Source organism: Talpa occidentalis, unplaced genomic scaffold, assembly GCF_014898055.3.
Source record: "Talpa occidentalis isolate TD23 unplaced genomic scaffold, MPIMG_talOcc4v2.1 talOcc4.5, whole genome shotgun sequence".
NCBI lineage: Eukaryota > Metazoa > Chordata > Mammalia > Eulipotyphla > Talpidae > Talpa > Talpa occidentalis.
In genome coordinates, this window is record NW_023604861.1 from 26802947 (window position 1) to 26825312 (window position 22366).

The 22366-nt window shown below is 32.8% G+C and overlaps 1 long non-coding RNA gene across 1 annotated transcript in view; it reads left to right on the forward strand.

The window, feature by feature from the left end:
- LOC129146887 (uncharacterized) overlaps positions 1–22366 on the forward strand; it is a 231262-nt gene that overhangs the window by 99833 nt on the left and 109063 nt on the right. Inside the window, exon 2 of the long non-coding RNA XR_008554232.1 lies at positions 14463–14505. This is a non-coding gene — a long non-coding RNA (uncharacterized LOC129146887). The remainder of the gene's footprint in view (positions 1–14462; positions 14506–22366) is intronic.

Consider the following 22366-nt stretch of genomic DNA (forward strand, 5'->3'; position numbering starts at 1 on the left):
TAGTAAGATCAGGATTTAAAAAAATTATTTTCCTTTTCCTTTTATTACATCATGTTGGTTTAATGTGTCAATTGAATTAAAGTGATAGAAAGGTCACTATTTTGTGTACATTAAAAAACTAGATAATTTTTCTGAAAATTGACAAGTTACCATAATTGTTATCAGCCAATTTATTGAAATCTATTAGTGAAAAGTTGAAACCAATGAGTAAAAGTCTAAGAACTTGATTTACCATTCATGTTGTCACAAAAATATACATAAATGATAATATCCCATTTCAAATATTGTGTTTTACATTTTTTCATTAATAACATTGCTAATTTAATAGCCACACCTTGACCACGCAGCTTTTTTTATGGAATCCACTTTCATTACTCCTCACAGTTTTGCCAAGTAAGCTTCAGGGGGAAGTAATTAAATTTAATAGAAGCCACCTTCATTTTGAATCTGCCGTCAATTTAAAGCCATGGGGAAAGGTAATTACATTTAATAGACACCATGGTTTCTAGACGAAGATGTACGGTATATGACGTTAATCATTAGGCCAACAGTCTAAAAAGTAATATCTCACTTAGAACAAACTCCCTACAAGTAAACCACAGTCTCCTTTTTTCTCTTCAACTTAATAGAAGTAAAAAATGACGCTTATTTGGCTCTTAAATATGTTATTGAAATTTTACTCAGAAGATTCAGTTCATTGATTTTCAGCATGAAACGAAGGTAGATGGCATTTATGAATCCCCCTGCAGTATTATTCACTCGAATAAAATATATATTGATAATATTCTTTATTAAACATTCCTTAGGTTCAATAGCATTTTTCTCTTTACTAATTGCTGAGGCTGGTGCAATAAACTACTGCTTTTAAAATCTATTCTATTAGTGTTTTTATGCAGTTTATGTAAATTAAAGATGTTTACTAAGTTTCAGTATAGGATTTTTAAATCGGTGAAAGATCATAATAAATATGAAAGCAGAACATTCCTTTTTGGTAAACACATCTACAAGCTTGACTGCATTTCACTAAGCATTTTATAGGTTCATTATGTCATTTGGCTCACATTGAAGTCACCTTAGAGTTAATTTTTTTCATGGTGTATGAATAATTTTTGGCTTCTGTTTATACATTTGATTTTAGAAATAGTTTCTGAATCAGATTTAGATAATGAGCTCATATACAGTGCCCATAAAATCAAAAGGAATTTCCCAAGTGTTCTTGAAATTAAAAGTATATTTAGAATTGGTAAAAGTTAAAACACTATTTTAGGAACTTAGGGTTATTATTCTTCAGTGATATTTCTATTCACTTGTATGAGTTATCCTACATAAAGAAAGGCAAAGAGAAAGAGAGGTGGGAAGAGATTATGAATGATGTTTATTTAGGATTCAAGATAACCAAAAATATCCCAATTAAAATTAAAATTAATCTAAATAGTATTTGTTACAAAGTTGCCATTATGACTATTCTTTACATAAGTATCAGTTAAATAAGATGCCAATTTGTTATTTGGGGGGGACTAACATACTATAGAAAGAATTGTAAGAAAATCCTCACCACTTTGTTATAAAACTAAAAACACAATTCCTTTTTTTGCATGAATACTTTCTAGTTATGCTTTTAAATAGTCATCTTTTAAGAAGTTGAAATGTTTAGTTAGTTCATTTTTCATGTACATATTCTGATTCTTATTCATTATCATTAATGTCATTCATATTTTTCAAGGGATGGGCTAATCTGTAAGGTTATAAAAAATACTTATTTGGGTGAGGTTTTACTGGATTTTTAAAAAGATTCATTATCATATTCAGTGAGGTAAAAAGTCTAAACAGGTTAAGATGAATCACATCAGGAACACTAGTTGGGTGTCTGAAGGCATCCTCCAAATTTTTTTGAAATTTCTAAATTTGCTGTGATCAAAGTTCAACTGAAAAAACACCTGAATAGTTGAAAACAAACTTCATGGTTTTCTTTTTGAATTTGAACATCACTTACCTTACATGTTTGTAAAAGCCCAAGGAATAGATAGAAATTCATACATATTTAATATTAGTAAAATTTTTCTATCAGCAACTTTTCAGAGTCATATTATGTAGTCTATGTCAGTATAAAGGAGAATTTTGCATCAGTATTTAAAAAGTTTGATGGTCTTTAAAACTCCTGTGTTAAAAGAGGAACTTTGTATAGCCCAATTAATTCAGAGAATATTGAAAAATATAATTGCATATTTTTATTAAGTCCATACCAACCACTGAGGGAGTGATCTAAGGCTACCTATCTATAGACTATTTTAATGCTTAAGTGTTAGAAAATAATACAGATTGATCTAGTTACAGATATTTTAGGAAGTCTGTTTAAAACTTAAATTATGCTTAAAATGTAAAGTCTTAATCATATTTTATTGTTTTTCCAAAATACTATATGTGAAGAAATAATATAGAAACTTTAAAGAAAATAACCACAAAACAAACTGTAAATTCAATAGATTTACAAAACCCCTTAAAGATGATGAAACAGATTAGCTCTACTAAAATTACAGTATGATAATTCAGGAATAATCCAATAACATTTTCAGAACATCTTGTTGATAATTATATGTTAGTATTGATGGAATTGCTTAAAAACATTCAAATAAGGTCGTGAATATTATCATGTAATAAAGATATTTTCATTGTATTGTCCATATCAGATGGCATTGCCTCTAAAGCAAACCCATCTAAGACCATATTTAACCAGTCTTAGAATATATTGGAGTGTAATAAAAGAAAAAATATGTATTTACTAGCATGTAGTCTATACCTGGTTATGTTATTTCCTGTTGTTAAACATGTCCTGCTATTGCATCGCCATTTCGCTATAGAAATTTCCATGTCAAATATTTTCTCTTAGGAGGCATACTACTATGACATGGAAGTCTCAATATGTTTCAGCAGTACTTTGCATGCACCGCCTTTATTTATTTACTTAAGAAGTAGCTATTTAGAACTTGCTATAAAAAAGAATATCCACAGGTGCCAAATACAGGAACAAGTATAGTAAAATTCCTTCTGACATGGAAAATTAAAAAAAAATATATTTTATGCATTTGTTTATTACACTCATTGAGGGATAAACTTTTATCATCTTTGTTTTCTTACATCATTAGCGAATTACAACCCATGTATTAATTAGCACACACCTTAAATTGCTAGAAGGAGGAGTTCCAAGTGCTCAAACAAGATAGTAGTTTCACTGTTAAGCAAGGATGGAAAGGAGGATAGTCCATTCCAGCAGCACAAGATTGTCTAGGTCCCCAGTTCTACCACATTGTTGCCTCACTTTCTCTAGTGCAGCGCCACCAAATTGAATATAGCACAAAGCATAAGTGCAAGTCAAGTATTATATTTCAAAAGTTTGAATCATAAATAACTAATTTATTTTTATATTTTTATTTACCCCAGCATATTTAAGATATTAATTTTTAATTATAAATATAAGTTAATTAGTAATGAAATATTTTACATTTCTTCATATGATAGCTTTATAAATTTAACATCATAAACACAACCCTACAATTTGGACTAACTTCTCATTTGACTCAGTGTCTGCTGTATCAGACAGTACATCCATAGTGTGTTGTTCTTTGCTGAGTGATACAAGCTGGCTCATTAGTACTTTATTTAGTGCTACTTTTCATACCAGGACAAGAGGGACTGATTTTTGGGGTTCCATGCTTTAGAGGATCCTGTTCTATTGCTAATCCTTCTATGTGTCTAAACATATGGAAGCAAATCCCCAAACAAGGGTATAGACTCACTGAAATCTGTGCCCCCACATTTAGACTACAGAGGACAGGGGAACTAAGAATTCCCTATCCCACAACTGACTTCCCGCTAAGGCCAACACTGTCTTTCTGTTGACCACATGACTTCTGTGTTGAATGCCCAAGAGATGAAAATTTATGTAGGATGTGAATGAGGCTTAGCTATGTGATTTGCAGTATCCATGCATGTATGTTGCTTATCTCACTCTTCAGAATAGACATGATTATGGAATAGAATGGTGATCAGTCATGGGCCTGATTGAGGAGCCAGGTGAACTAATATTCCCAAGTTCTCACACAGAACTCAGATGAGTATGAAAATTTTAGATTTAAATTTGACTTTCTAGGTCACTAAAGAGGTGACATTGTCAAGAAAAAGTAATAGAGTACACTTTATGCAACTGCTATCTTGATATATATCTTTTAAATATTTATACATGTGGTTTACGGATTTCCATTTGTACTCTCACCTCAGTCCGTACAGATGTTAAAGTTAGTGTTGGACTGCATTTGTATTTAGCATATACAAGAGGAAGGAAAGAGAAGGTAATGCATCCTCAATCATGTTAAGTGGAATATCAAGAAATTTTAGCAAGTATATGTACTTGCAACCCATGATAAAAGCTCAATTACACAGATTTACTAATAGCAAGCCAAGTAGTCATGTGTCCAGTTAAAATATCTGCAAAAAATATTAACACTGGAAAAAAAAAGGAAAAGGAGAATGGGGCTGAGGACAATTAGATGTATCAGTCATAGCCTAGCAAGTGCTTTACCTACTGATAGTCAGACTGTGATAGAAAGGGTATCACAAAACTTTAAGAAAGTTTATAGTCCAGTGTAGAAAGTGACAACTGATTATGATGGAAATGATTTTTATTAGGTTAATGCAATCCAAGCTGCTTAGAAGATTCAATAAAAACAGAGGTTCATGTGTATTTTTTTTTTGGCAGAGGGAGATACATTATCTAACCCTCTTGCAATATCATAAATACATAATTGTACATAGTGATTATTTGATGGATGATTAGCTCTGAGTAATATTCATTAACAAACATGCCATACCTCTTGCTTTTACAGTGTCATTTAATCATAGATTATCAGAACCTGTAGAAAATTTGGGGACTCCCATTTTACTTCATAATCATAAGGGGTTGTTATATTCTCAAATGTTTGTTATATATGTCGACCAAATTTTGTTGTTAGCTTCCCTAATTACTTTTTTGAAAATATATTTTTATTCATTATTCTAAGACCTCAGGACATTTTGTATATTCTGTTAAGTGACTTGCTAGATTGTGATATGATTAGTTCCCTGCATATCTGTTCCCCTTGCTCAATAGTGAGCCACTTGAGAGCAGAGTTTTGTCTTGTTCACCTTTATTCTTCTAGCATATGTTCTAGTGGATAATAAATAGCAAATGTTTACTAACTAAACATGTTTGAACACTCTTTAAGGACTTGATCTTTCATATCTGCAAATATGAAGGGTCTGACATGTAATCCTGCTTGCAAACTAACAAATGAGTCTACAAGAGCATTGGACTTTGCATATGAACTCACAAAGCAGGGCCTCCTTGGTGGTGTAAGAGTTAAGTCTCAGTGCTGTCAGTGCTGCCCCCTGAGTTCGATCCCTGGCCAGGGAGCTAACCCACATATGGGCAGCAGACCTCTCCTGTCTTGCACATGGCTCCCCTTAGCAGTGTATTTCAGTAGATCCACCTGTTCTCCTCCCCTCTCTGTTTCTGGTGAATCCTCTCACCTCCCCCACACTTCTGGTCTGCACCCCAGCTCTTGTATACATAAATAAAAATAAATATTAAAAAAACCCACAAACTCACAATCTTAGCTGCAACAATGCCTCTAATTCTCCATGGAACAAGGTGATCAATGTCTGATTTTGACTATATATGCAATGTTGAGCCACAGTAGAAAGAACCTCAAAGTTATGACACTCAGATTTTAGAGACAGGCTGGCTGTATGTCCCTCTGCCTCTTAGGTGAGTGAGAGATACTCACCTTCTCTTTCTTGGAATTACATCGCTGCAGGGTCAATGACACTTTAAATCCTTCCAAAGCAACGTACAACCACTGACCATCCAATCATTCTATAATATTCTGTGCTCAGAAAACCCTGTGTGTAGAAATATAAAGAATATCTGTTCCCTGACCTAGGCTTTAATGGTTCTTAATTTTTCTACTTGTGTCTTCACAATATGTGCTGTTTTCTAAAACTGCAGAAATGATATATCAAGTTGTGGATATATATGTCGACTCAGTTTATTTGTAGTAATGCTCATCTTTTCCTTTGTCTAGTTTAAAGATCTTCAGTTCTTCCCTTATTTTTCACTAAAAGTGATATCCAGATTTCTCCCTATTTTTGTAGAACTCTTGTTGATTGTTGAGTTGAAACGATGCATTTTTAAAAAAAGAATTAGCCTGTAACTAAGTACACTTAAGTTATATGTATGTATATGTATATAATATCTATACACACACGTTATTGAGTAACATGGTTTATAATACTGTATATGATGTAGGGATATAAGTTCACACCTCCCAGAGGTATGTTGCCCCACCTCACCTACCATCAAAGTACCTGTAATCCTCCACCACAGTCCAGTGGGTCAAGTCCTCCTCTGGTAACCTCAGTTCTGCTGTCAGGATTCTTCAGTTTGTTTGGTTTAGTTTTGTCTGTTTCTTTGTTTTGTTTCTGTATATTCCACATAAGAGTGAAATCATCCCTTATTTGTCATTCTCCTTCTGACTTATTTTTCTTGGCATAATATATTGCCATTCTATCCCAACTTGAATTTAACTCATCCTAGAAGAAAATTTTTTTAAATACCAAGTTATAGACATGATCCTGGTATTAAAATACACACAGACTGTTTTAACAACTGTATTTTTCAACATCACCAATATTTAGTTAGTTCCTTTCAATTTCCTTATTTATAATCATTTATTTTTAGATAAAAGCAATTATACATTTATTCCTCTTATTTTTTTCATTTATTTCCAACATTACAAGTATGTTGAGTTCATTTTCTTTTCAACATTTTATGTTGTGTAAATTCTACTCCTTCCAATTTTAGATTTTGATCAAAGTAGCCTATAATTTTGTATAGTTGGAACATACAAAAGAAATAGAAGTAAATTACTGGGTGATACATACTATTTACATACAGAAGAGGGGCTTCCCTATCAGACTGGAAGGATAGGGAGGTTTTCTAGCAAAAGAGGTGTTTGAATAGAAGTTTGAAAGTGGACTAGGATTAGGCCTCCCCTGGTGGACGCAGGCGGTTGAGTACAGTGCTGTGAAGCAATCCACAGCCTCTGTAGTGCGGGTTTGATCCCCGGCCAGCAAGAGAGAAACCCACATGGTGCGGCAGACCTCTCCTGTCTCTCCCACTTCTCCCCTTAGCAGTGTATTTCAGTCTGTCTGTTCTGCTCCTTGCTCTGTCTCTGGCTACTCCTCTCGCCCTCCCACACATCTGGCCTGTACTCTGGTTCTTTTATGCATGAATAAATATATCTTTAAACAAACAAAAAAAGAGAGTGGACTAGGATTAACATTAGAACACATAAAGGGTGCACCTCAGTTCTTTGTCTCTATATCTCAATGAATGCCTTTCTTCCAGTTTCCAATAGCACATTTTTCATTTCTACCTGAGACTTCATCACAATAACCTTTACTAAACATATTTCTGCCAGTGTTCTGTGCATGACCACTTAGGTATTCTGTAAGAAGACTGAGGTTTCCTCTATAGTTATCTTTTCTTACTCACCAGAATCACTCATAATGGTACATTCATAGGAATGTAAACTTTTTCTAGCATGTACATCAAAACTCTTTCATCCTCTATGTATTTACCAGTTGAAAGTTGCTTTTACATTTCTTGGTATTTGTTATAACAGTATCTCCACTTCTTAGTCCATTCAGGCTGTTAGAATAGACTGGTTTATAAACAACAGAAATTTCTCACAGATCTACAGGCTGAAAAATCCAAAACCCAGGTGCCAGCAGCTTTGGTGTCTGGAGAGAATCTGCATTATGATTCATAGATGAATATATTTTTTAGAACTCAATTGAATTTTCCAGTATATATTAGTTTTTGTTTATTTATCAGTGTTCTTAAGTATCATTTCTTTCCACATAGCAATTTTTAAATTATTAATTGAACTTAAATACTCAGGGATATTTTATAGTTATATTTACAATTTAAAATAAACATACAGATTTAATCTGACTTTAAATTTCTTGTCATTTTATTAAACAATATGAAAATATTTTTTCTTAAGCTTAGCATGTGGTGTGTGGTAACATGCATCTGGGGAAGTTGATCGTGAATCACTTATGTTGTAAACCAATGTTACCTCGCTAAAAGACAAGTAATTTCTTGAATATTAGGAAATGTGGGCCTTGAAACTGGTTTTGCATAAATTAACATACGTTGATCAGGATATAATGTGACTATGTGAGAATTAAATCCTAAATTTTTCTTTTAATTAAAGGTGAAAATACTTATGTTTAAAAATATCAGTGAGATATACAGTCAATAAACAAATCTTTAGGTGGCCCAAAGTTAATATTTAATAAGAAAGACTTGTAAATCTCTGAATGGTATAAGTCTCTTTTTGAAGAGCTTAGTAAGCATATAATGTGGTTTATTTCACTAGTGAAGTGAAAACTTGGTTGAACAAATAATTGCTAATTTATTATTGAGACATCAGGAATAATATGTATAACTTTGTAATTTTTGTCACCATTTGACTGTATAAGGTCATATTAACCCTATTTTCCAAGAAACTGTAAATAATTTTAAAATATGTACCATTTCACTCTATTCAATGCAAAAATCCATTCAATGCACATTTTGTAAGCTTTTCAAGAGGGAAACAAAAGGGGCTATTCTTAAAATATTTCTTTAAGTTTTAAATTTCATTTACAGAGAGTTAAGAAAATATATCATTTATTTTACCTTTATTTTTTCCATTGAGGTAGCATTTGCATTAAAACTAACTTTCAGGTATGCATTATTATAAATCAACCTCTGTATGTTCTACACTGGTTCACCACTCTCCTTCACTGTGTAGTTAACCTGTTACCCAATTTATTCACCTCCCTTTCCCTTACTTGAGTTTTGGTCAACTCTATTTATCCTAGACGGCCACTAAAAGTTTTATTTAATTACTTTGAGTAACAGTAATAAAATGAATATTCAATAGCTTTATGTTTTTTTTTTACTAATTCTGAAGCAGAATACATACAATCCCACTATTTTTATGGTTATATCACTCTGATGATTAGCAAGGATTCAAAAAAATAAAACATTTACAAACTGCTTCATCTCCGAGGTCTCCATATACATATGTATATAAACATACACACATGTATCTGTATAAAAATAAATGTATATGAATAAAGCACAAATATATGTATTTTTCTAGATTGTATTCCCATTTGCTTTCCTGTCTCTGTGTTCTTATATAGTTATTCTTATATATGTGTTCTTTACAAGTGATAATACTAGGGAGTGAAGAGAGCAAGACAAAGGTCTTTTTCTATAAAAAGAGACTTCTATGACATTAAATAAATATTTATCATTTAGAATGGCAGGGGAGAGAAGTCCAGGTAAAAAGAACAATGTAAGGAAGAAAAGTTATCTAAGAGGGAATGAGCCTGGTATGTACCTAAAATAGCTGTAATCAATCTTTCTAGAAGGGAAGCAGAACGTTAGAAGATAAAGAGAAATGATAAAGCACTAAAGAGTTGGAAAATGAAATTTTGAAAACTTGTATTTTGAAATCAGACCCATTTAGATTTTAGTTCTTGCTTTTTCATTTAATTACTTAGCTCTCTCAGACAATTGGCCTAATCTATTTAAAACTGTATCTGTATTTTTACAATGGGTATTATAATGACACCTACACCACCATGATGTCAGTAGAAAATTAACATTGGCAAAGTGTTAGTTCACCCCTGCTAGTTTTTGTTTTTTTGTAGGTGAACATAGCATCAGAAAAATAAAGGAAGATGGCTACAAATATATGTATTTAACTTGTAAGCATTGATATTGAGACTAAGCTTTTATCGTTTATAACACTGTCTCACAGAAAATTCAGGTAAATGATTGTAAAGTATTTGCAAATGATTCTCAATGTGCTGCTACTTTGATGATATTCTTGACACCAATACTTAAAATAGTTGGGGGAAGTAATAACAGACTCAAGTTGCAGAGGTCAGATAGTAAATGACAAACTCCTAGACTATTATCACTGAAAATAATTGAATGGTGTAACTGACCAGAAATGGATTTTATTGATAGAGGCTATCAAAGTTTAGGGGGGAATTATATTTCAAAATGTGTACTCATTTTGATATGTGAAGAAAATACTTCAAAGTATTTTTCTTCTTTCGTTATGTTTTCCTTTGAGGAACAGATTTTACAATATATATGATTTAGAGGTATAGGATCATGCTTTCAGGTCTCAACCACCAAGGTCCCCATGGTCCTCCACTATAGTCCACTGTACCCCCTTCCCACTTTACTCCCCTCGCCCTCTCCCCCTATGGTAGCCTCAATTCTGTAGTCGGATTTCTTGGGTTTATTATTGATTTGGCTTTATCTGACCCTTTGTTTTGTTTTGCTATATTCTACATACAAGTGGCCTTATTTGGTATTTTAAAATACAGTATTTTTTAAGTAACTTACTGACTTGCCATTCCTTTTTTTTTTAAAATTTTAGTATCACACATTTTATTAATCAATACTCTGTGCATGATTTTCTTAAGGAAACTGTATAGCAATTTTTTTTTAAGATTTATTTATTTGTGCATACAAGAACTGGGATATAGGCCAGAGGTGTGGGGGTGAGAGGATTCACCAGAGACAGAGTGGGCAGCAGAACAGGCAGATTGACTGAAATACACTGCTGAGGGGAGCAGCGGGTGAGAAAGGAGAGGTCTGTTGTGCCATGTGGGTTAGCTCCCTGGCCAGGGATGGAACTCATGCTCCAGGGGCTGGCTATGACTTGAGTGTGCTGAGACTTTAACCCCTGCACCACCAGGGAGGCCCTGGAGTAGATTTTGAACATGATGAAATTAGTCTGCATTTTAAAATTGAAACATATACATGGTATATTGACAACATCATTTTATTTGGGCCAAAACTCATGTTTTCTCCCTTCTTTTTGAAATATAGAACTTAGTTTTCTTCATTTTTCCCTATTAATAAAATGCCCTATATCAGCACCACGTATCCATGTGCAAATAGTATTAAAAGTTTTTATCCCTAAACCTCAGAGCATATTTCAATCTTAGAGAATGGAAGGATATGGTAAATTCTAAACAAAATTCCTGACATTAGCAGGAATGTATTGAACAGTTTCTGTCCCTCTCTACATTCTATTCTGTCAGAATATAATTAAGCAATTAGATATGCTGTGCATTATAAAGTAAGAATAACAGATCTGTGTGGATGTGCTCTGCAGTATGACACTGAATTCCATTAGGAGTCTCCTCCAAAATGACTCATTTACAAGAATAAAACTTTCCCTTAATAGGAAACTTCAAGAAAACTAAGTCCATGACAGGACTTGCTTGGTGGATGATCATATTATAGCAAAACAAATGCCACAAATTGGGTTTTTGTTGTATTATTTTTTGACAATAGTCATAAATTTTCTGGCTCCAGCTATTAGGACAGTCAACATAGATGCTTATTTTTTTTCTTTCTATATTGAATTATGACTTGTTTTTAGCTTCACAAGTTTGTTTATCTATGTATCTTTAAGTGTAATAATGTAAATTGCAATTCTGAGATCTTAACTCATATACCATTTTTCTTTGAAGATTTGATTCTTGTTCCAGCACAAATAATCAAAATATGTATCATTGAATTTCTCTGTTACCAATATGATCACAACTAAAGGAAAACTTGATGGCCTTAATATAGAACTCTGTTGAAAACTTGAATTTATAAAATAAATATATAAATTTTATAATTTTTCATAAGATTAGATATATTTTTAAATGTAGGACTATATGCATATATGTTCAAATTTTAGAATCCTCTGAATATAACAGTGTGGAAGTTAGGTAGTAATAGAAAGAGAATAGAATTTTAAAATACTTAAAAATTTAAATTTAATCATTATTTAATTGCAATAAAGCATGTATATTGGCAAAACTTTAAAATAAAGTGACTCCTTTGAAGGTAAATGCATCCTACTGAAACATCTAAAAAATATCTGTTGTCAATTTATTTACAAGAATAAAATTACAATTGATTGCAAAGCTACCCAAAGAATTAACAAATGGTAATTTCTCGTGAATATGGGTATGTAGCCATATGTTTATGCAAATTTTGTGTAATAGACTCTATTTATGAAGATTCAAATATGTATATAAATTTAATTATACTCAAGAAGACATTTGTCTTTGTGTACACAAACATTAATGTGTGTGGGAATATATACTGTAGATAGAAAAATAAGTTCAATGTATTTAAGTCAAATCAACTAAGTCAAGTGCATAAGCCATTATTCATATTTGTGTTAAAAAATCCTCTAATAACATTAGTAATTGTGAGGTCTTGGTTCAATGACTAACCTCTTGTCATAATTCCCTTATTTGGAAATTGGCAGTGATCTATCTACCTAGAATATTAGTTGAAAATAATTAGAACCAAGACTATTTCATGGGTATGCAATGAGAACTCTTGAAGAAAAGGACTCCGCACTTAGAATTTTAGGCTTTTTTACTCTGTGGTCCTGCCTTTAAACTTTTAATTATTTTATCTTTGATTTTGTACATTGTAAGTGAAGTAGAACAAGGTAATATGGGGAATGGTGAGAGTTGAAGTTCTATTTAAGTGCCATCCTCTTCTCTGCCTCCCAAGGGCAGGGAGAACTACTCCTTCTCCATCCCACCATCCTGTTCTAGCTTGTGTTTGTCTCTCCTTACCCATTTTGCTGTACTGGTCTACCCTCCCCCAATTAGGGATGTGCCAGGGAATAAAAATTGGATCATTTCAGTAATAACATATGTGAAATACTCTGATATTTCCATTTAAAAGTGTCATTGAATAATATCAATTTTAAAAATATCAATGACATAAAGATGAAAGGTAAAATTTATCTTAAAATGCAAGGTTTAATTCTTCTTTTCTAGGAAAATATATAGTAAATAAAACATACCATGGCAATCTGAGAGAGAGAGGAAAGGAGAGAAATTGAATAAAAGGGAGAGAGGGAAACACAAAGCAAGAAACGAAACAGCTTTATACACATTTTTAAAGGTACCGTTTAACTGCTTTTTGATCTCTCGAAGGGGCCAGGCATAATTCATTTTGCATAGGAACCCACAATTTGTGTAGTTGACACTGATAAAAATCTCAAAAATATTATATTAGTATTATGTTAGCAATCTGCTAGTTTAAGGTACATTATGTGGTAAGTTTGTACAAATGTTATAATAATTACAAAATAGACATTTTTCTCATTTTGATTTTTTTCAAAATTAAGAGAACTTCCTTAGCATCTTAATTTTAATTTGTGTGTATTAATAAATGCATTATATACACAAATTAATGTTTGAAATAACAGGATTTTCATTTGTATTTGTGATGAACATTGAAAGTTGGTGATGAGAAAATAGAAGATAAATATGGAATAAAGCCATAAGTATGCTATGCAAATTATGAATAGTAAATTGGACACATTGATTAGATTCTTAGAAGGTGTAATAGATTGTAAAAAATAAGTCTGTCAACTGAGTTTTTGACAGGTGTCAAATAACAGAATTATTTTTTAAACGAGATTAAGTAATTGGCAGAGTATGCTATGCACACTTTTTATATATTAAGTATAATGCAGTTTACCTTTATGTATATGAAGATCACTTCATAGTTTTAGAAAAATTAGTGACTCATAACTCATCTATCTAGTTCTGATCCACATTCAGTACTATATTCAATGGTTATTACTAAGCAATGCATATTTTATAAGATCACAGTAGCACTATAATCTTCATAGGACTAACACATCCTTATAGACTGAGCATACAATGTCCCTGTTTCTTTTGTACCTTAGTGTGTCTGTTCAAAGGAATCAACTGCTTCTCTGTTTAGATCTTTATTATGCTAATAGGAAGATTTCTGTGTATGGGCTCAAAAAAGCCCCAAGTTTAAGCACAATGCAGAACCTTACAATCCGAGTAATTTATGGCAGGAAATTAGGATTACTGAGTCTCAATTTCATGATCTGTGAACTGGGGATAATTCTTGTGGCTCATGCATAGGATCTAAAAATCTATAGAAGAAATTTTAAATATTTTTAAGAAAAACATCCTGTAAAACATGATGAATTAAACAATTGAGATTTTGATATATTAATGGATATATTTCCTCTGTTGGTCAGTGGAATTAGCTGGAAAATATTCATAACCCATAATGTTTCCATGGCAGTTTACTGTATGCAAATCATTTTTATTAGCTTTTCTTTTTGTCAGTGGTATGAGAGTTGCAAAACAGTTATCTATGTTGATTCTATGAGGAAACTGAGGCAGTTTAAATAATTGCCCAAGATCAGAGAGTCATTGAGCTTGAGAGCTGAAAAATAAATGCAGTGATTATTTGCTATATCTTTCTCATTTTCCAGGCAAAATGACTGAAGGCCAGAGAAAATTCACAAGCTTTCCAAGGTATGTTGAAAAGAACAGTCCTATTACCTCATGTGTTCCACCTGATAGTTTCTTTTCATTCATAGTCAACCTGTGCTGTCATCTTAATGATGACAATTTAATTTCTTCGGTTGAAACACATTTTGTCAACCAACAGAATTAAAATTAAACATTTTGATAAAGCACAAATATTAACATTCATAACTTTAAATATTGTACTCACTCATTTGCATATATATTTAACAGTGCTTCACAGATTCTGTGATTTTAACAAATTGAAATCTATCAGCACTATTTTTCTAGCATGTGCTCACTTCATGTTTTCCTGTCACATTTTGGTAATTCTTGTAACATTTCAAACTTTCTAATTATAATATCTCTTATGGTGCTCTGTGACCAGCGATCTTTGATGTTACTGTTGTAATTGTTTGGGGGTATCATGAACCAGTGCCCATATAAGATGCTAGGATTGGTTGATAAATGTGCATGTTTGTTGACTGTTCCAACAACTGGGTGTTCCCCCATCTCTCTTACTTTATTTGGGTCTATTCCATGAGATAAAATAATATTAATATTAAGTGAATTAATAGCCTTACAATGACCTCTAAGTGTTCACGTGAGAAAAATCACATGTTTCTCACTACATAAAAAATTAGAAATTATGAAACTCAATCTAAGCTGAGATTTGCTGAAAGCTAGATCTCTTGGACCAAACATTTAGCTCAGTTGTGAAAACAAAGGGAATGTTCTTGAGGGGAATTAGAAGTACTACTCCGGGCCTCCCCGGTGGCGCAGCGGTTGAGCGCTGGGTTGCGAAGCTGCCCGCGGCCTCTGCGGCGCCGGTTCGATCCCCGGCTGCTCCCCGGCCACCAGCGGAGGGTCCCACATGGCGTGCAGACCTCTCCTGCCGCCCGCTGCTCCCCTCAGCAGTGTGCTTCGGTCCTTCTGCCTGCTCTGCTCCCCGCTCTGGCTCTGGTGAATTCTCTCACCCTCCTGCGCTTCTGACTGTACCCAGTGCATGTATAAACAAAACAAACAAACAAACCAGCAAACAAATAAATAAAGCATGCCTCTATAAAAAAAAAAAAAAAAAAAAAAAAAAAAAGAAGTACTACTCCAATGAACAGAGGATTGATAAAGTGAAAAAGTCTTTTGTTGATTTGGAGAAAGCTTTAGTGATCTGGATAAATCAAACATCACAGCATTCCCTTAAACCAAAGCTTAATCTAGAGCAAGGCCCTAACTCCTTCAATTTATGAAGACTGAGGGAGGTAAGAATATTGGAGAACAAAAGTTAGAAGCTAGCAGAGCTTGTTTCATGAAAGAAAGATGTCATTTTTATAACAAAAATGTAAGATGATATAGCAGGTGCTGATGTAGACGCTTAGCAAGTTATCCAGCTCTATCTAAGATGATTGACTCAGGTGGCTACACTGAACAACGGCATTTCAATGGAAATAAAACTGTGTTCTTGGAAGATGATGATTACTAGGACTTTGCTAGTTAGAGAAAAGTCAAACCTAGCTTCAAAGCTTCAAATAACAGGCTGATTCTCAGAGGCAAATGTAACTGGTGACTTTAAGTTAAACTCAATGCTCATTTACCATTCTGAAGTCCTTAAGAATGATGCTCAGTCAACTCTGTCTGTGCTCTACAAATGAAATAACAAAGCCATGCTGAATCAGATATGTTTACTATATGGTTTATGGAGTATTTTAAGACTGCCATTGAGATCTACTGCTCAAAAATAAAAATTCCTTTCAAAATATTACTTTTCATTGACAATGCACCTGGTCACCCAAGATCTCTGATGGAGATGTGCAAGGAGATTAATGTTGTTTTCTTGTCTACTAGTACAAAATCCATTCTGCAGCCCATGAATCAAGGAGTCATTTCACCTTTCTAGTCTTATTATTGAAGAAATACATTTTGTAAGACTATAGCTGCTATAAATAGTAATTCCTCTGATGGATCTAGGCAGAGTAAATTGAAAATCTTCTGGAAAGAATTCAACACTCTAGATGCCATCAAGTACATTCATGATTCATGGGAGAATGTCCAAAATTAACAATGGTTTGGGGGAAGTTGATTTTGACCATCATAGATGAGTTTGAGGATTTCAAAACTTCAGTGAAGGAAATAACTTTAGATATGGTAGATCTGGTAAAAAATGTGAATTAGAAGTAGATCCTGAAGATGTGACAGAGATGTTGCAATCCCATGATCAAACTTGAGGAACTGTTTCCATCAGGTGAGCAAGAAAAGTGGTTTCTTGAATTGGAATCTACTTCTGGCAAAGATGTTGTGAGAATTGTTGAAATGGCAAGAGAGCATAGAGAATATTGTATAAACTTCACTGCTAAGAAAGCTATGTTTTAGAAGACTGATTGATTTTGAAAGAAGTTTTACTGTGGATAAGTACTATTAAACAGCATCAAATGCTACAGAGGAATATTATATGAAAGGAATAGTCAATGTGCAAATGTTTTAAGAAAACTTTACTTGATGTCTTTTTTAAAAGATTTATTTGTATTTATTTATGCATGCAATAACTGGGGTGTAGGCCAGAGGTGCAGGACAGGGAGGTGAAAGGATTCACCAGACAGCAGGGAATAGAACAGCAGATCTACTGAAATAGACTGCTAAGGGGAGCAGCAGGTGAGACAGGAGAGGTCTGCTGCACCATGTGGGTTAGCTCCCTGACCGGGGATCAAACTCAGGCTGCAGTGGCTGGCGATAGCTTGATAGCGTTGAGACTTTAACCCCTGTGCCACCAGGGAGACCCTTACTTGATATCTTATGTTATTACCTAATGTCAGGCTCTAGAGATCTTTTCTTTGGCAACCAACCACCTGATCATTCAGCAGTCATCAACCTGAAGTTAAGACCCTAACCCAGCAAAAAAGGTTACAAGTCACTGAAAACTCAGATGATGATTAGCATACTTAGCAATAAAATATTTTTAAATCAAGGTATGTATATTGATTTTGGACACAATGCTATTACATGCTTAATAGACTAAAGTATACTGTAAATATAACATTTATATGCACTGGGAAACCGAAAAAAATCCATTGCTTTATGTGGTGTTTGCTTTACTGAGATGATCTAAAACTGAACCCACAATATCTCTGAATTGCATCTATATTAATTGAAAAGTACCTATGAAAGTCATTCTGTGTTTCAGGCATTGGCAACAGCTCACAAGAAAAGCACGTTCCACTCTCTTCCTTAAGTCTAAGTCCAGTGTGTAAAGTATAATAGCGACAAAAAAGTAAAAGAACAAATAACAGACTTTATTATAAAAAGTGCCACAAAAGAAATAAATGAGTTGTTGAAATATAATAAATGGAGAGAAGGAGATAGGACTGATAAATTAAAATCTGTGGTCAGATAATGCTGTTTTGATGAGGGGGCATTTGAGTTGAGTTCTCTATGAGAATTTTGTTAATCTTGGAGAGTAAATTTATGAGAGAGACTAACTGATGAAAAGATAAGGGACCTTAATTGTATTTGAAATGCTCACCTGTAAGAAGCAATTCCTCATCTGCTCAAGTTTGATCATGTGATTGCAACATCAGAAAGCTACTTGAGGGGTTTTGTAGGAAGATGTCCTCATGTGTTATATACCTTTACTTTTGGAGGGGAAGTAATAATGGAAGCAGATGAAATGGGAAGCGATTTGTAATACTTACTCCATATCAGAGGGAGTGGCGTCTGGATGCAGGGCTGCTGTGTGACTGTGTATTTCCCTTACTGCACACCTCCAGGTGGCACCATTCTCATAGACTGCAAAACAACTGGCTCCTTTTAGAGCTGCACAATGAAAAACTGTTTAACTGTAGGAAATAATACTGCTTATAGTGGAATAATAATAGTGGAGGTGGAGAGAGTTGGCCATATCAATAGATAGTTTAGAGTAGAATAAATTATATTTTTTAATTGTATGATTATTGGTGGTTTTAAAATTGTATGGATATTAGTAGAGAAAAAAAGAGAATTCTATTTCATTGAGAACTTGACAGATATCAGTGCTATTAATTCTTGACAGCTTCTGTACTTTACTTTTAAGAGTTGTTATCATAAAGATTTGAAGGGTTTACAAATTCATGTTTTAAAATGGTTTCAAATATTTTGTGTCTTCTGGATTAATATTTGCCATATGGATGTGGTATGCATTTGGTTCATAAACATGAACATATTCCAGAAAAGATTAGACAAATTGGGAGTAATAATGATCATTCAAAAAATGGTATACCACAGTAAGTGGTCAATAGTTATTTTTTGGTGGTGATGATATTGTCTGCCCTTGTTAGAGCTGTTAATACAATGCAAGCCATATGTTCTGCAATCACTTGGCTGTGATCTTTAATAATATGATTAGACTAATTTGCTGCAAGACTGAAATTCTTTTCTGGTGTTGTTATGCTTAATAGTGTAGACTTCAGAGTCACAATTACACACAGGTCTTTTTTTTAAATATGTTTTTGTTGCTGTTGCTTAATTGTGGAATACAGTGAAAAACAAGAACAAAGGGTCAGATAAAACCTAATACTAAACACTAAAAAACTGAGTGTAAAACTGAGGCTACCAGAGGGAGGGAAGTGGGGAGAAAAGAAGTGGAATGGGAGCATAACGGACCATGGTGGAGAAATTTCCATGCCTCGGTGGTAGGTGTGGTGTGATAACACAGTCCTGAAGCGTGTGATCCTGTATCTTAGAATTATTTACAATGTTGTAAACTAATGTTACCTCAATAAAAAATAAAATAAAATAAAAAATACACTGGGGTATAATCTTGGAATTTGAATTTGAAATAGTGATTATTGTTTTAACCCATAATTAAATTCAAAATGCTGATATTTCAAACATACTCTATTTTCCCTCTGTCAAACAAAGCTCAACATGTTTAATCTTTACAGGGGTCAGCACGTTAACTTGGTCTTAGAGGGCTGGAATAATACAGAATATTTCATTGTAAGTCGAATTGTCAAGACTCTCTTTGAGAGGATTGGCAATTCATTCAAAATTTCAGTGCTGTCACTCTGTAATCTGTTGATTGGTGTTCAGAATTCTTCACAGAGATATTGTAAAGATTAATGAAATAGAGTTTGTAAAGTATATTATCTCTTCAAATGCAAGTTCTGTGAGCTGAACATTTAGAAGCCTCATTATACACAGACTATAGTGTGCCAGAACTCTTAAACTGTTAGTAAAATCTCTTAAGTGTTGTACTTTATCATTGCTGTCTTGATAATGCAGGGCTGTGCCTATCATATCAGTTTCTGTCTCTTTGGGACTGTTTAAGCACAGCTCTATTGATACATGACATTTATCAGCATTATCAGCATTAGAGTGATCCTTTTAAATTTGGAGAATATAGAATTTTTACTTGATCTATCTTGTACTATTATCTTAAGTCAGGCTCTCTGTAAGCACAACCCAGAATCACACAGAGACACAGAGTGATGCTTTTCAAAGTATAATCTATATATAATGAACTTCCCAAATCTTTGCATTACAACATAATGTGGTTTTCTCCCCAAAGAGCTTCAAAATATTGGAGGCTTTTATTAAGATACCTAAGAGGTAGTCCCTCAAATCAATACAACTTTCTGTATATTTACTATAAAAATAACATTAATTCTAGAATATAATTTCTTCTAGAAAATTCTTTAGTTTCTAAAAGAAAGTAATTAGAAACTTCCTTTTGAAGTTAATATTGCCTAATTCTACCCTGAGGCAGAGAGAGGTGATGAAACATAAGAAATGTACAAGAATTCTAGAGTAAACAAACACTGTGATTTTTAATGGTAGGAAAGTAGTTGGATCCTCATTCATAATTTTTCAGTTAGGGGTAGTCATGCTTGGGAATGGAATATTACTGAGAACCTGTCAAAGGAAAATGTGCCAAGAAACATATATGAGAACATTTATTTTGAAGAGAAAAGTTAAGCTAATCCAGTATAACCTAATTTAGTTTAAATGTGGGAAATGTCACACTGTACATTCTGAAGAAAATCACTAAGTATATATCATGCATTTCATATAAATATGTAGCTTCATCATATAAAAAAGTGAGGCTAAATGAAGGATCTCTGTTTACACATTTGTGAAAGTATTTTGTTAATTTAGACTGTCTGATTTTATTATATCAAAAAAGTACACTAAATAAGAACAAAAAAAGCTAGAAATAGAATGTGAAAAAGATCTAGACATCATGTAATTTTATATGTCGCTTCACTCATGTATTTGCTTTAAATCGAGGTATGTATTTTTAAATGAATGTTGCCATTTTAATAAGAACGTCATCTTTTACTCATGATGCCGTGAATCCCTTTGTCACTAAGTTATCATCTTTTAAGTTATAGGCTGTATTTCAAAGTATATTATCTAGATATTATAAACTAGTTTCTATATATTTATGTATGACTAGATGCTTTATTGAAAGGAAAACATTTCTATATGTGTATTTTAGTGTCAATTTAGAGAAATGTTTTCTGAAATAAATATTTTTTTATAAATCTGTATTGCAATTGCAAAAATTATCAACTACTAGTGACAAATATTAGGTGACTTATAATCCTCAGATTTACTTAAATATACCCCATCTTATTTAAGAATTAATGTGACTTGACTATATATAGATATATTATAAAGACTTTTTCTTGAAATACTTTGTTTACTATTTTTAATATTTATTCAAGATATGTTTACAATAACATGAATGCATGCTTCATTTTGACAAATATCCTGTAAATTTTATGTAAAGTACAGTTATCATGCAGATGATATCTAAGAGGCTGTGTGTATCAGATATTCCATAATACCACTTTCCAAGGGTTTTCAACTTGGAAAGTTAAGGAAGAATTTAAAGATTAGCTGAGTGACATTTTATAACTATCTAAATAGTAAAAATAGCTGAGAGGCCACTTTAAAAATTATTTTTTGTAGCAAAATTTGATAATACAAAAATATGTTTTTAAATTCTGCAACAGTGTAAATCATTATAAATATAAAAAGATAAGAATTAACTTTTAACTAGTTGAAGCATTTGATATTTCAAAAATAATCTTGAAAATTCACAACTCTAGTTATACTTCAGAATTCTGTGATCAAGACAGTCAGAAAGGGGAAAAGCGCCACCTATTGATCAGAATATGCAAATTATTTGCTGGTCTTTGAACTTTTGCTGTGTGAAAGAATTGGAGTAAAAGAATTTACTGGGTTGAAGATTTTAGTCCTTCGATATATAATTCTCAAAGTCACTTTCCTTCTGAAGAATACACTCTTTCCATTTAGTATACATATTCAATACAACTTGAAACCTAGTCTTAACTGGCCTTTTCACCAAGTTGTGTTTATGAGCAACAAATCACTTCCTCTCAATCGTATGCTTTATGGATTATTTTGAAATAATGGAACATCAACCTAGCTCCATTTTATTCAATGGTGAGCTTTACAAGGAGAATAAAATGAGTCCTCATAACTCTGGGAAAGTGGTATTAGAAAATAAGATTTTAATTAGAGTCAGATATGGCCAAATATAAATTGTCTGACATGACATCATGCATGTAGTTTAATGTATGCAATTATAAATAGTCATTAGCTACATATTTAATAATAGGGCTTGATAATGAATAGTTAATTCATTGAGTGACATTTCAACAAATTGTATTAAAATTCATGGACCATAAGTTGAGTGAAAGGTAATTGTTATTATTTTAAAATAAGGTTTTATGTCTTCATAGAACAGAGAAAGACTGACCTTCACATTAGATCTCTCCATTCTTCTATTACATTCCCAATATCATGGAAAACTGTTTTTAATCTACACAACGCATGAGAGATGATCAGACTCAAATCCTGAACATATCTACAG